The sequence below is a fragment of the Mus pahari genome, chromosome 7, assembly GCF_900095145.1.
Source record: "Mus pahari chromosome 7, PAHARI_EIJ_v1.1, whole genome shotgun sequence".
NCBI classification, from domain to species: domain Eukaryota; kingdom Metazoa; phylum Chordata; class Mammalia; order Rodentia; family Muridae; genus Mus; species Mus pahari.
The window spans coordinates 79,929,213-79,937,139 of NC_034596.1; the positions used below are offsets into that span (position 1 = coordinate 79,929,213).

General features: G+C 44.0%; 1 pseudogene; it reads right to left on the minus strand.

The window, feature by feature from the left end:
- Nucleotides 1-4,431: 4,431 nt before the first annotated feature.
- LOC110324880 lies at nucleotides 4,432-4,833 on the minus strand (annotated as a pseudogene).
- Between the last annotated feature and the right edge of the window lie 3,094 nt (nucleotides 4,834-7,927).

Sequence of the window (7,927 nt, forward strand, 5' to 3'; positions counted from 1 at the left end):
TCCCCCTCCCCCCTCCCCTCCTCCTCCTCTTGTGGTGGTTTACTCATACTCTCCCAGGATTGGACCTAACATAACCACTGTAGCACAGTGGTTTTCAGTCTGTGCCTCACAACCCCCACTGCCATCCCATATCAGAGATTTACATTACAACTCATAACAATAGCAAAGTTAGCAACAGAAGTAATTTTATGGTTGGGGTTGCCACAACATGAGGAACTGTCTTTGCTTTAGGCAGGTTGAGACTCTCCACTCCAGCACTTGAATTATCTTCCTTGGCTGTCTTGCTTTCTATTTGGAGACCGGGTCTCACAAAATTTCCCTGGCTGGCCTTGAACTTTCAATCCCCTAGTCTTGGTACCCCAATAGTTGGGATGACAGGCCTGTGCCACCAGTCCAGTTGTACTATTCTTGAATGTGTTAGGGATTTGTCCATGTGTCCTATGAAGCCCATTTCCAGTTGAAATATTACAGAGAAACACATTTTATTGTCATGCTCATGAATCTACTAGGTTTTATAAAGCTAAGAGACCTCCCCACCTCCAAAAACCAAAAAAAGCAAGTTTAGCTAAACCCCTCTTGATATCTGAATTACTTGAGAAGTAGCTTTTGTACTCCATGCCCATAAAAGTGCTTCAAGAGAGCTGGGCATGGTGGCGCACGCCTTTGATCCCAGCACTCGGGAGGCAGAGGCAGGCAGATTTCTGAGTTCAAGGCCAGCCTGGTCTACAAAGTGAGTTCCAGGACAGCCAGGACTATACAGAGAAACCCTGTCTCAAAAAGACAAAAAAAAAAGTGCTTCAAGATTCTATGACCATTCAGTAACTGAATTCACCTACCTTCTATAAAAGGTCTGTGGTTTAATGCATAAGAGGAAGTGGTCCTTTCATTACTTGTAAATAATAGAAGTGAAGTTTTGTTTTGTTTTAATGTACACAGTGTACTGCCTGCATGAATGCCTGCAGGTTATAAAACTCATTATACATGGTTCTGAGCCACCATGTGGTGGCTGGGAATTAAACTCAGGACTTATGGAAGAATAACCAGTTCTCTTAATGTCTAAGCCATCTCTTCAGCCCCCTAGAATGGACTTTTTTTAAAAAATAAGATTTATTTATTCATTATATTTAAGTACACTGTAGCTGTCTTCAGACACTCCAGAAAAGGACATCAGATCTCATTACAGTTGGTTGTGAGCCACCATGTGGTTGCTGGGATTTGAACTCAGGACTTCTGGAAGAACAGTCAGTTCTCTGAGCCATCTCTCCAGCCCTAGAAGGGATTCTTTAAAGAGTGAATTAAAATTTAAAAACCAGTAAAATTTTTATTTCAGATTCTCAAGTAATTTATCTGTATCTTTAAGACACATATTTATTTGCTTATCCTTCCATTGCAAGTCACTGGTCATTAAAAGAAAAGCCTTTTTTATAGAACATCAAAAATTTAGCCCAATTAACTGCCAACATAAACAAACAAAACATCTCTACTATAAACTGACAATAACCTGATAGCATGTAAATACTTCAGGCTAGAGAATGTTTGTTCTTGATAAGTTATATTTGCTGAGTTCTTGCAACATTTGATTCCAAAGTATGTAGATTGGCTCGACAGGATTAATAAAGCAAAAAGTAAGGGCAGTTTAAATAATGGCACTAATTTATAGCAATCTATTCCAGGTCAGTCTGTCTCTCTGTCTCGTTGTCTTTCTCTGTGTATGTGTGTGTGTGTCTAAGTTTATACTTTTGTAGCTATACACAAAAGTCAAAAGGAAGCAGCCTGTGTATACATTTGAAGACCAAGGGGTAAATTTTCACCTTGAAAAATGTCATAAAAGAGGGTGGCTGAAGAGATGACTCTGTGGTTAAGGGCACTTGCTGCTGGCTTGGCAGTGGTAGTGAATGCCTTTATTCCCAGTACGAGGTAGGCAGAGGCAGGTGGATTGAGTTAAAGGATAGCCAAGGCCACACAGAGAGACCTTGTCTTGGGGGGGGGGGGGAGGAACGCTTGCTGCTCTTCCAAGTGACCTAAGTTTGAGTTCTAGAACACACAACCATTTGTAACTCCAGCCCTAGAGCATCTGACACACTCTTCTGGTCTCTTCTGGCACTAGGCACTCAAGTGGTGTATAGATATGCACATAGGCAAAATATATACACAAAAATCTTTAAAGCCAAATAATGCCATGAGAAAAAGGATGCATAACATTCATTGCAGATCAGCCTCAAGGGCAGCATGTTTCCAAAACTGCATTTCTTTACAAGTCAACATTAGACCGGCAACAACTACAGAAACTATCAAGATGAGTTCTAAATTATCCTGTGCTCCAAATCACACTGTTGCTCTTGGGCACCTAAGAGTTATTTTAAGTCTCTCACTTTAATCTTGGGGCTGTAAGAACATCTTCGCTTTAATTGGTTTTCTATTTTCATAATTGGCACGGTCCCTGTTGGCAAACTTCCAGCTGTCCCCAGCAAAGGCTCATAGACACATCAAGTCCCACCTTATCATCTTGATAATCTTCTGCCTCGCTCTTCATGGTCATCTGAAACACTAACATCTCAGCCTCAGGATTAAATCCCCAGTGACATTCCTCCATAGGAAAGATCTCTATAGAACAAGAGTTCTGATCTACAACAGAGCTCTCCTCAAACTCTGGCAAACCCGAGCACCAGTGTTCTTCACTAAGGGTGTTTCTTGTCTCCTGGGTTCAAGCTCAATCCCCTTTGCATGAGCTCTGTGCACTGAGACTTTTGGATAACTCTGCACTGGGATGCCATGTTCACTACAGTGTCTGCCATGAGGCCGGCATTAGAAAAGCTTTTAAAAGCACAAATTCTAGTAATGTTTCATGTACTTAAATGTGACATTTAAATGGGCTACACAACTCGATACAATTATAGTGCTGTGGAGCCCAGAAGTGTTTAGACAGGTACTAGAAACAGAATATCACAGTTACTAGCAGATAACTTAGTGGAGAAACCACAGACTGGTGGGCTCTGGAACAGTTACTAGTTAAATTTATCTTTTGCTTGGCATCTTAGAAGTAGCAAAGAGCTAGAGAGCTGGCTCAGGGTCAAGAGTATAGACAGTTTTCTGTGAAAACCTTAATTCCATTCCCAGTACCCTGTCAGGAGGCTCAGAACCTGTATCTCCACCTCCAGAGAACCAGACCTCCTCTTCTGGCCTCCAAGGTCACATTGCACTCAATGGGCATAAATCCCTCTCACAACCACACAGAATTTAAAAATCTTTAGTCCAACATGGTGGCATATATCTTTAATCCCAGCACCCAGGATGCAGAGGCAGGTGGATCCTTATGAGTGAAGGCCAGCTTGATCTACAGGCCAAATTCCAGGCCAGCCAGTGTGATATAGTAAGACCCTATCTCAAACCAAATAAAAAACTTGCTTGTTAAGCAAAAGTTTTATTTATGTACTAGATAGGAGTTAGTCATCTAGCAAGATAATTTACCAAAGAAAATGGAAGTAGAGATCAGAATCCAAAACTATGACAGAACCTTACATTTTCAATGTGGGGGAAATCTAGGACTCAGTAACAAATCTATCATGTGCATAGAGGTCAGAAGGGAACAGATTGCTTACCTGCCCATGGAAGGAGGCAGATGCTGCACAGAACTGTTTGTGTATTCGTATTACTAAGACTGAAATTCAGTGACCATAGCTGGGCCTAATAATGTTTTCAGTTCAGACTACTAACAGCCTTCTATTATTCTTAGAGGAGATTTTTCTGTATTTTAAATGTCACAACCTACTACTGTTGCTGGGTGGAGGTGGTACATGCTTTTATTCCCAGAACACAGGATGTAGAGGCAAGTGGATTTCTGAGTTCCAGGCCAGCCTGGCCTACAGAGTGAGTTCCAGAACAGACAGGGCTACACAGAGAAACTCTGTCTCAAAAAAACAAAACAAAACAAAACAAAACCACAAACAAATAAATAAATATTATGAGTATGGGTGTTTGTATGTTTGTCTTCTATATGTGTGCAGTGCCTATGAAAGCCAGATGCCCTGAGATTGAAGTCGACAGTTGTGAGCCATCCTGTGGGCTTTGGGAATCAAACCCCAATCCTCTGGAAGAACAACTGATGCTCTTAACCATTTAGCCAGCTCTCTAGCCTCTAGAGCCTACTCTTCCAGAGTATTTTTTTTGTGGGTTATTGATGTAGTGGTTTTAAAATTCCTAAGTGTGAGCAGAATAGCTTTTGTTGCTAAGTATATCTTTCCCTACATTGCAGTGGCCAAGTAGGCAAAGACAAGGTCCCTTGGAATGCAGTCGCCTCCTGGTAATGGGAGAATTGGATTCTGGGTTTAGAAAGGCAGGATGGATAAAAACGAGAGCAGTGCTTCTTATGTGAGATTTTTTTTTTTTTTTTTTTTTTTGGCAGTTCTGCAACTTTATTTGACATTGAGCAGGTTAATTTTCATCTACATTGACCGTCTGTTGATTTTTGAATGTGGTAACAGGCACGAAAGTTACCAGCGTGTAAAGCTTGTTTAGGAAATCCTCATCCTCATTTCGTTTTCTGGACAAACGTACTCGGATGCGGTATGGAACGTTCCTCATTCCCTTGGCCTAGTCGGCTTTATTGAGCCTGGTGTCAATGCGCACATCTGGTGTTCCCATTTCCTTCATGGCAAACTTCCGAATTTCTTTGAGTGCCTGAGGAGCACGCTTCTTGAAGCCCACTCCATGGATGTGTTTGTGAATGTTGATGGTGTATTCTCGGGTCACCACCTCGTTGATGGCAGAACGGCCCTTCTCGCCACCCTTCTTTGCGGGAGCCATTCTGCCGGGCCCAAGTTGGAAAGGAAGGGCGCGAGGGACTGTGTGAGAATGTTTTTTATGCAAGAATGTCTTTCAGGGAACTTAAACCCGGAGGTGGGGGACACTTGATGAGACAACCATAGTGTAAGAAGACTCTTGAGTGACTTGTACCTGTGGCATAAGGCACCCATGGTAGCTAGGAGCCACTGGGGTATTGGGTCAGACAAACAGCGTTCTAGGAAGGTCTCTTACGTTTTTGTTTGTTTGTTTGTTTGTTTTCTAAACAAGCATTCTCTGTGTAACAGCCCTGGCTGTCCTAGAACCATTGTGGGTTTTCTACAAGCCCTTTCTGACCAAATGCCCACTTTCTAACAAGCCATGAAAACCAGCAGACAGACATTTATGCAAATTTACTCACTGCTAATTCACTTAAGGAAACTATGCCCTTCCTGCAGCAATGGAAAGATCTCCCATTCACCCTCTACCCCTGCACCTTTTTTTTTTTTCCTTTCCCTTTCATTTCTTGAGCCAGGGTCCTGATAGGCTACCCAGGCTGGCCTCAGACTCCTCCTGTGGCTCCAGCAAGGCTTGAGTTACAGTCCTTTTAGGGTCGGTGGGAATACAGCTGTGTACCACCAGGCCTACTCACCATGACTTTTTTTTTTTAATTATTTTTAGATTTTTATTTTATTAGTTGTGTGTGATGTGTGTCTGTGTCGTCGTTGTTGTACACTATGTATGTGAGGATACCTGTGGATGCCCGGAGAGGATGTTAGATCTGGACAGCTGCCCAACATGGGTGCTGGGGACCAACTCCAGTTCTCCGGAGGACTTGTAAAGTTCCCTAACTGCTGAACCGTCACTTGGTTCCCACTCCACTCCATTTCTCTCTTTTAATCTTTTTGAGATTGGAGTTTGGTGAGTACCCAGGAGCGTCTTGTTACACTGAGTTTGTTCATACTGGCCTCGAACTCTCCAACCTCCTACCACAGCTTCCTGGGTCCTGAGAATTACAGGCATGTTCTATAGCCAGCTCTTCCAATTATTTTAAAGAAGGTTTGTTAAGGCCTTAGTTGTTGCAGAATTGGCTTCTATGCAAGTTTGTGTCTGAGAAATACCCCCAACTCTCTTCCTCTCTGTCTCTGTCTGTCTGTCTGTCTGTCTGTCTCTGTTGGGGCAGGGTATGAGCACAGTGACTCATCCAGGCTAGACAGTATGACTTAGGTTTCTATGGCTACAAAAAAATACCATGACCAGAAGTCAGGTTGTGGAGCAAAGAGCTTATTTGGCTCACACTTCCACATACAGCCCATCACTGAAGGAAGTCAGGAGAGGAACTCAAGCAGGGCAGGAACCTGGAGGCAGGAGTGGATACAGAGGCCATGGAGGGATGCTGCTCCTCGTGGCTCCTTGGGATTTTATTCATCCATGTCGTTACGCCCCTGCTAACCATATTGTTTTCAAGAGTTTAATCTGAACATGAAATAACACACGCACAAGAGTGTTCTTTGCAGCTTTATGAGCAATGGAAGACAATGGAATTGCTGGCCAGTGAGGCACTGGCTGAGGGAGCTATGGCTTAGCCCTCCCAACTACCAGCAGACAGTGTAAAACAGTGAGGCATTGGTGGTTATCTTGTTATGAAGCAGGGTCTTGTTTTGTAGGTCAGGCTATCCTTTTTTTTTTTTTTTTTTGAGACAGGGTTTCTCCGTGTAGCCCTGGCTGTCCTGGAACTCACTCTGTAGACCAGGCTGGCCTCGAACTCAGAAATTCACCTGCCTCTGCCTCCCAAGTGCTGGGATTAAAGGCGTATGCCACCACACCTGGCGAAATAATTCTTTATGAGCAAATATGGAGTGAAGTGGAGGCCCACACGTGGAGTTCCAGCACAATGGAGGCAGAGGGTCACTGGTTCTAGGCCACCCTGGCCTGCTTAGTAAGACTCTGTCACAGTGATGGGGGGAGGGTACGCTGTGCAGAACAGCACACACTGCATATTCTGTTTTTTTAATAAAAGGCAGTATGTGTACGTGCAAGCAGCATGTCCAAAGGCTGACCAGGCAGTCAAGGGGAGGGAGTGCTGAGGGCAAGCACACAGTGCCAGCAGGGCATGCTTGGCGATGGCAGACAATCTCTGAGGATGGGTGTAAGTTGGAGTCTGAGGTTAGTAGTCGTCCACCCTCCTCAGACACACAGAAGCACATCTCCCACGCTGTTCTACAGCCTCCCTCCACCCCTGTGTTCTCAGGGTATCCTTGACAGGTGTTTACACTGCCATCTTGCCTCACCATTCCTTAGCAGTTGTTTCTAATCTTCTGATTACAAAGAGCTCTTCAATAGATACCCTCTCACACACGTGATTTCATAGTTAATGAGAACATATCTGAAGGTCCTAGGAGTGGAATAACTGGGTCAGAGAGTTAGTTTTGTGCCTGTTATAACTGTGAGAGGCATTGTCATATTGTGCTCGTCAGACACTGAGCCAACATGCACGTCCATCAGTTGTCACAAGAGTCCAGTTCACCGGAGGCTAGCCACCTGGCAGTCTGAGCAAACCTTGACCTTGGCTAGTCTTTTAAAAGTGTCCCCACTCTCCTTACCCCTCTCTCACTGTGTTAGGGAGGGAACCCCAGGATCTTGTGCACACTAGGTAAGCACTCTATCAAGTGAGCTAAATCCCCAACTTTCCTTCACTCTAAGTGGAGTTTCTTTTAGGAGCAAAAGAATATTTTCATTGGTTTAGGAACCATGCGTTGTCTCCTGAGATACAGCGGTCTACAGAAAATTATTTAAGCTCCCCGTGTCTCAGTCTTCTTGCCTGCAAATAGGAATAAAGTAGCAAATGAGCTTGTTGGATAATTAAATAAAATTTATACACAGCAATCGTTACAGTGGTCAAACAGTAGGCGCCCAGCTGACAATCGGGGCATCATTAGACGGGCAGACTAGATTTAAGAAGTAGCAGTCATCACCATGTCAGATGCAGCCAGTCAGGGGGAGGCAGCCAGTCTGCTCTGCCTTAGGATAGCATAGAACCCGCTGCACTGTCCGCTCTGCCTTAGGATAGCATAGAACCCGCTGCACTGTCTGCTCTGCCTTAGGATAGCATAGAACCCGCTGCACTGTCTGCTCTGCCTTAGGATAG